The sequence below is a fragment of the Dasypus novemcinctus genome, chromosome 29 (assembly GCF_030445035.2).
Source record: "Dasypus novemcinctus isolate mDasNov1 chromosome 29, mDasNov1.1.hap2, whole genome shotgun sequence".
Classification (NCBI taxonomy): Eukaryota; Metazoa; Chordata; class Mammalia; order Cingulata; family Dasypodidae; genus Dasypus; species Dasypus novemcinctus.
In genome coordinates, this window is record NC_080701.1 from 29,809,614 (window position 1) to 29,817,500 (window position 7,887).

Below are 7,887 nucleotides of genomic sequence, written 5' to 3' on the forward strand. Positions count from 1 at the left end.
GGTTTCAAGCACTGATCCTCGCATGTTTGGGTTACCAAGGCAGCCTCCTCGCCAGGCAGCCCATCCCTTGTCTGGCCTGGCTGTCTATCCTGCAGAGCCTTGCCAAAACTGTTTTCCTACACCACCATTTTCATCGTGTTCCCTTCCCTGTGATCAGTAAGAAGAAAGCCAGTTCCCCCAGCCTGGTCTTTACAGTTCCTTATAACCTAGGCCTAGCCTGCATCTCCTTCCTTAGTTCCCATTCTGCACAACATCAGACTTCTTCCTTGGCTCACCGCCATTGCCCTGCCATTCCTCCCCTCCCCTCTTCCCTCTGTCCAAATGTCCCTAGCATGCCTTGTAACTTGCTTGAGGCTTCTGTCTCTAAGATGCTGAACTGAGCTTCTATTTTTTCCATTTTATTTTTAATATTTTATAATGCAAGGTATCTGAGATAGTATCATTTTGACATATAGTCATGAACTACTTGAATTTATTTTCTCATACAAAGTCGTCATAATCTGGAGTGCATTACACGTACAGCCCATTTCAATTCAACCAGGCATCATTTCAAGTGCTCAATGTCACACGTGGCTGATAGCTTCCATATTGGACAGTGCAAGTTATATACTTTAGGTAACTGGCTCTCAGCTGGGCTTGAAGAATGTACCAGGACAACGGGCTGTCGCATGACTGGGATGCACTAGCCATGCTTGGTGGGAAGAGGCAAGGATGCTAACGGTCTTGTGAGACCCTTGAAAGTCACACAATGGCCCGGCCAGTCCCCATGATGAATTGTCCTGTTCCAGCGCCAAGTCTCCCATTGAGAAACAACACTTTAATACACATTAAGTGCTTAGGACAGAGCCCGGATGATGGGATGCACTCAAAGCAAATTTACTATGACGATTATTATTAGGCAGCCAAGCCCAGACTTCATCTCTGACCTGAGCCTCTTTGCCCACTGAAACCCAACCCATTCTTTCTTGGGAGTGCTGCTCCAACTTCATGTCTTCCATGACAATTTCCTCACTCCAAGAGAACTCTCCTTCTTTGGAAAAGTTTCAGAAATTGTATTTCTCATTTGGCAATCACTCAATCTTCCAAAACTGCAATCATCAATAATATTTCAAGTCTATTGCTGAGTAACTTTTCTCTTGTTTTATTTCCTACCTTCCCTACAGGACAATTCAATCTCCTAGAGAGAAGGTCTTACACACCTCAGCACCCATAGAGGGCTTGACACTAATGTATGATCTCAGCTCATTTCAACTCAGCATTTCAAACCAATTGAGGAAAAATCTGTCTACATTTTATTTTGTGGAAGTATGTTTTTTTAAAAAATAATTCGAGGTTTTGTATTTTTCAGATTGTATACTAACTAGAAAAGTGCTTGCTTAAAAATATAGTCTGAGAGAACTACTTTGGAGACTTTATGTATAACAGGAATTAATGATTGATTTCCTTAGTAGTTGGATAGTTGGATATTATGGGTATTTCTTACTTATTAAAACTAGTTTGTCATCCCTCTGACTCTCCAACCTGCCATCTTTTATACATTATTTCTTTATGGCTAGAGCCCTTTCTTTATAATCACAAAAGTAAATGTCAGCCTATTCTTCATCTGAACTCACTGGATTTCTCCAGTAAGGTGAATCTGATTTAATGAGGTTTAACAATATATGCATTATACAAATAAATTCATGTTACCACCAATAACTTGAATTGTTTTTAAATCTTTTTAACTAATGATGAAAGAGCATTTTCCAAGGCTTTGTCTTTTCTTAGCATGTCTAATACATGGAAAAGGAAAAAAAAGCCCCCCAATTTTTCTCAACCCCTCTCTTCTGAGATGGGGTGTTGACTCTCTAAAATGTGTAGTGACACAATTCTTACAAAAGCAGACAAGGAATTACTGACTTCTGAGAAACTCATGCATCTCCACTTGGAAATTTAGGAAGGGTGGGTGGCCCAGGGAACACAGCAGCTGCTGAAAGTAAGTGTGTGTGGTCATTTGACATGTTCCCTTCGTCAGTGAGATCACTGTGTGTGCTTTGGGGAAAAGGCTCACAATGCATTTCCTGTCCTGGAATGGGTGCTATGTTTGTTAGTTGTTATCTGTAGAAAGCACTCAGTCACGCCTTCCTGCAAAGTCGACATGCATGGTCGTTATTGAAGAAGCCTCACTGTATATTATTAATAACAATCTATTAGTCCGTAGGACTCTACCTGGTTTGGAGCATCCTCTCATCTCTCCTCCTGATTCTGTTTCCTGCCTCACCCTCTGTCTTAGTTTGCCAGGCTGCTGTGACAAATAACATAGTGGGTTGGCTTAGTATATTAGACAGTCAAAAGGGGTGCTGATGTACCAGAAATCTGTTGGTTTTTATAAAGGGTATTTATTTGGGGTAAAACTTACAGTTACAAAGCCCTAAAGCGTACAACTCAAAGTACCATAAGAGGTACTTCCTCAACCAAATCTGTTGCCCCATGTTGAAGGAAGATGGCAGGAGATGTCTGTGAGAGTTCAGCCTTCCTCTTTCCTCTTAAGGCTGCATGGTCCCAGCTTATTCTGATCTCAGCTGTAGGCTTGAGGGCTCATTTCTTTCTGGGCCTACTCAGCTGTCAGGGTTCTTGTCTCTTCAGCTGTAAACTAACAGGTAAATTGCTCATCTCTCTTCCCAGGGCCATGTCTATGGAACCCTCCCTCTTCCTGCTTATCTGCTTCTGTGTTCTCCTTGAGTGAATGTCTGTTTATATGGCCCACCAAGGGGGTGTGGACTCAACCCTGCATGCACTAATGACCAGGTCGAGTCAAGGCCCTAATCTTAACATAATTTAATCAAAGGCATCTCAGCTGAATCAAATACAATCAAATGGTACTATGCCCAGAGGAATAGACCAGTTTACAATCATAACCAATATGGTTTTTTTTTTTCAATGTATAAATAATCTTAAACTGCTACACTTAGCAATAGGAATATGTTGGCTCATGGTTGGAAGGCTAGAAGTCCAAAGTCAAGGTGTCAGTAGGACAATGCTTACTTCCCAAAGTCTGTAGAATTCTGGGGCTGCTGGCTGCAGTCCTTGGGGTTCCTGGGCTTGCAGTTTTCCTTCCTTCTCTCTGCAGTCTCTCTCTTCTTGTGTCTGCTCTTCCAGTTTCTGCTGGCCTCCAGCTTCTGGCCCACTTTCTGTGACTTTCTCCAACTGATAGCAAATTTCTTCTGCTTATAAGAACTCCATTAATACAGATTACAGCCCACCCTGATTCAGTTGGGCCACACTTTATCTGAAAATAACATCTTCCAAAAGTCCTATTTGTAAGTGGGTTCACACCCACCAGAATGTGGATTAAAACAAACATGCATTTTGTTGGGGTACATACTTCAATCTACCTCACCCTCTCTGACCCGAGTTCTATACTTTCCCTGGAGTTATTGGTCCCAAATGATAGTGCTTAGTATCCTTGTTCAGAAACAGTCAAAGGTCCCCCAGTATCTGCAATATTCTTTGCAATCATCTTCAAAAACATTATTCAAAGCTCTCCACAGTTTCCCCCTTCTAAACTTTTCAGCCTTCTCTTCTTGCATTTCCTGTGTATGTTACCCATAACCCCCATGGGATTGGATATATTCCAGTGTCTCTACCCTTTACTCACACTTGCTCAAAGTCTCCTTCCATATGTCCTTCCCTCTTAACAAATCTGGCCAGTGCTGTGTTCAGCCAAATGGAGGCCCAAACAAAAGAAAAATATATCTTTATCAAAAACATTGCATTAAATGTAAAGAGTTCATATAAGCTCTAAAATTAAATTGAAAAAAAAAATTAAAAGACTACCTATAAAGCTCCTGTTGCCCAATCTGTTCTCAAATCATTGTTAACACTCATAAACTCACCTGGTAGTGGATACAATGGCCTAGTAGGCTGAGAACAGAGAGCCGACTAGAAATGATCTGGTCCCATTGCACAATAATGCAGGGTCATTAAAAAACAAATAAACACAGCTATCCCCTGTCTTTTTTGGAATTTTGATATTGTGGTATCATAGATTTTTGGCATTAGTTTTGATTTTTAAAACAGTTCATTAAAATATCATTTGCCTTAATTGTTGATATTTTTTGACACTTTCTCAGATTTTACACCCCAGTCAAATGCCTCACTTCCTTTACCCTAATCTTCACCCTGAATCTGGCAAAGGTCTGTTCTTTGCAAGTCTTGCTTAGATTCCATTTCCTCCACTCAGCCTTACCATATCTCCCTAGTTGGAATTGCTCTCACCCTCCTATTTTCATGGCACGCTGCTTGCACCTGGATCTCACGTAGATGTTATTTGTTGTAAAGTAGAACTTAGTCTAAGTCCTTATAATGCGGCCAAGGGTGTTTCATTACTGAGGTTCTAAGGATACTAGTCAAAGAGTAGACCCATGCCCTGGAGTCTAGTGTGTGTGCTTTCCATCTGGAAGGGCCTCCCAGTCACCGTCTGTAGTTCTTCTCTAATATCTCCTTCAAACGGGCCTTCTCCCATTTCTCCTGATCAGCTAGTTCCTTGAGAGCATCCCCAACAATGAGTTTCCTAAATTCCTTACTCTCCTTGCCATAGGACTAGGCATGGATGGAGTGCTCCTGCTTCCCATATTTATTCTTATATCTGATCATACTCCATCCATCTCTCTCTTTTTGTCTCTTGTCAGGCAACACCTCCTGGGTTGGGTAAACCACTGCTTTTCCTCATCACAGGGAGAGAAGGGGAGCATCTGATCATTTTTACTGAAGCCCACTGAGCTTTTGCCTAGAGACTCACTCTCGTGAGGGTGCTCTGGAAAGGAGAACCCAAGGTCCTCCAGGTCCAACTTCCCTCCTGATGAAAGCCTTTCATTCAAAGGACATTTTCCTTTAGTAGTTTGAAGACATGTCTACATGCATTTATCAGCATTCTTTCACATGCTCAAAGCAACCCACTGTGTATAAGAATAAGAACTAAAGACATTCATAATGGTGGAAAGGAATTTCTTAACCTGGAGAATGAGATGGCAGCTGAGAAAGTCAAAGCAAAGACATCTCAGTGATCTCCCTACCTCCTTGTAGGTGAAATATTCCTAAGACCCTGAGGAGAACAAGAGAGAGAAAATGGGCCCTGTTCATTCTGGCAGGATGCAAGCCTTTCCAGGCAATTTCGGAAAAATCTCAATTTGGTCAAGGCCACAAACAATGAAATTGGGGTGAATTCCCTAAAGTCAAGGACCCCCACTGAGCTAATGGCCCCGGGATCCCAACACACCTGCTGGCTCTTTGGCAGGTCCTCCTGGGCTCTGTCACTGTTTGCTGCAGCTGCTGCAAACATCCGCTGCAAACACTCTCAGCAGCAGGACATAGCTTCCTGGTGGCCACCCCTGACCCAGCCACCAAACACACAGCCCAACCCACTGACCTGAGCCCAGGGAGGCTTCAGGCAAATCAAAATGCAAATCTGTAAATGAATCACAGTAGCCTTTATGCTTGAGTTAGCACCATCCTTTCTACTCAACCTTTGCTAGGGCCAATGCAACAGCCTCCCAGAGAAAGGCACCTCCATGCTCTGGCTCTGAACCCCAAGTTTGGAAAGCTGAGCAAGCCTGATGGGTTGTTTTGTTCAAATAATTCCCTACTTGGCTTCTCTAAGCCAGAGAGAGGCCGTGAAACAAGTCTCTCTGGAAGTGGTTTTCCCAGTAGTGTGAAGTCCACTTTTCCTGTACCTTTTCAGTGGGGGTATAGTGAGAGTTGCACATGTGTCTGGAGTTCTGTACCACTGGCCATGCCAATCCCCCGAGGCTGATGAGTTTTAAGCATGTGCTCAAACAGTCATACAGGCCCACACATACACTCTGCCCTGCTCCCAACACGCTGACCTACTGGGATATCTCTTTCTAAGCCCATTTCCATGGCTAATCCATGCTCTTCTTTGTCTCTAGAGTAATGGGCCAAATCCACTCATTCATACTTCGTGCATTCACTTAGTCATCAAGCATTTTTGAGCATCCCTATAACCAAAACCCTGCCCAGTTACTGTGAGGGGCTCAGAGGTGACGCACAGAGCACCATGGAGCCTGCCAGCCGCCCCTCTCCTCTCCCCATCAGTAGCCCACATTGCAGCCCCCCTGAGACTCACACCTCCCCTTGCCCCCGCCCTATCCACAATTCTCTGCATGTATCTAAGTCAAACCTCTTCAATAAGAAATGTTTTGGAGACTCTCTCCTTACAGAAAGTGTAAAAGTAAGATTCCTAAAACAAGCAGAATGGTGTTTCAAATAGGAAAATAACATTTCAGACTAGCTAACTATTGCTGGGCACCAAACTGTGGGGAGACCTAGAAACTGTCTGGAGGGCCTGTGTGGTTCAGCTCCTGGTGGGAGGTCCCTACAGGGGCCAAGGCACTGACTCACCAGGGAGGGCTTTCTAAGAAAGACGACAGGGCCAGGAATGGTACAATAAGAAACACACCATTTTCCTGATTCCCTGCCCTAAACCTAGTGAACTGGGAAGCTAATCAGCTGGGGTTTTGAGAGCTCAGTCTGCCTCGCTCTGCCCTTTTAAAGAGCAAGCAAGCCACAGTACACAGAGGCTCCGTTTCTCAGCTGGGAAGTGCCTAGAGACTGGAGAACACAGAGAAGACTCCAAGTACATAAAAAATACAAAAACACGCAAGCACACTCAGAGATGCCAGCAAGCCTGAGGAAAACAAAGCAATCTCATTGTTAGGAACCTCTTATCAGGAATAAATGTGAAAATAAGACACCTAGCATTTCCCTGCCCAAGACTTTCACAAATGTGATGTCATTTAGCCTCACTGCAGTCCCCAAACACAGATACCACTGCCGTCATTTTCCTGGGAGGTTCAGAGGTGATCTCACTCGTCTTCTGTGACTGTCACGGGGCTGGGATTGGTACCCAAGTCTGTCTGACGCCTACTCTCAGCTTCTCCCAGAAGTCAGAGATGGGGCACAGTCCCCTCCTCTGCAGCAAACAGAGCTGGAGCCAAGGGGACACAGTGGCCACGTGGTAGGATTTGGGAGGTGCTGCTGGCTGCAGAAGCAGTGCCTGAAATTCACACCACCATCCCTCCTTTGGTTGCTTACAATTGACGTATGCTCACATGTGGTCAATCTCTTCCTATTTGATGGCTTCTTTTCCTCAGCCCACAGAGTATTCAACTCTCCCCAGTCTAAAAGTTAAAAAAAAAAAATTTCCACTCCTCTGCTTTCCCCTGACGCTACCTTCCTACTTCACCCTTCTCTTCGATGTTCCCACTCCTTGAAAAACTAGTCTGAACTGGTGCCGCTGCATGTCTTACCCTCCTGCAGCCCCGTTCCCAAGGCAGCTAGAACAGGCTCTGCGAGCGTTTCCAGTGACTTCCTGTCACTTGCAATGGTGCCTTCTCAGTCTTCCTACTGGATTTTTCTGTGGCCATGAATGCTACCGAGCACTGCTTCCTTGCACTGTTTTCTCAGTGTCCCCCAAACGCTGGCTTTTCCAGATACGTTTATGCTGCTCCATTTGTCTCTCTTCTTTGCCTCCTTTTCCATGTGGCCTCTAATTTATTTCTCCATCTCCCTCTGTTCCTCCTCTTTTTATTCCTTCTTTTGGCAAATGGCATCAGCCCTGAAACCATCACGTAAGCTGAAGGTACAAAACCATAGTGTCTTTTGACACCTCATTCTATTCCTTCCTCTCCACATTCATTTTTATAGCATCCTATAATATCCATCTTCTTTTATTCATCCTGTCTCCTCTGTTTTCTTTACTCTGCCCCATATCAGGCCCTTTTCTTTCCTTGCTTGGAATTAAGAGAGTCCAAGGTGATTGACGAGATCCCAGCATTTCCCCACCTCAATCTAACCTCTACAAGTACAGGCATGGCCATTCTGGGCTCA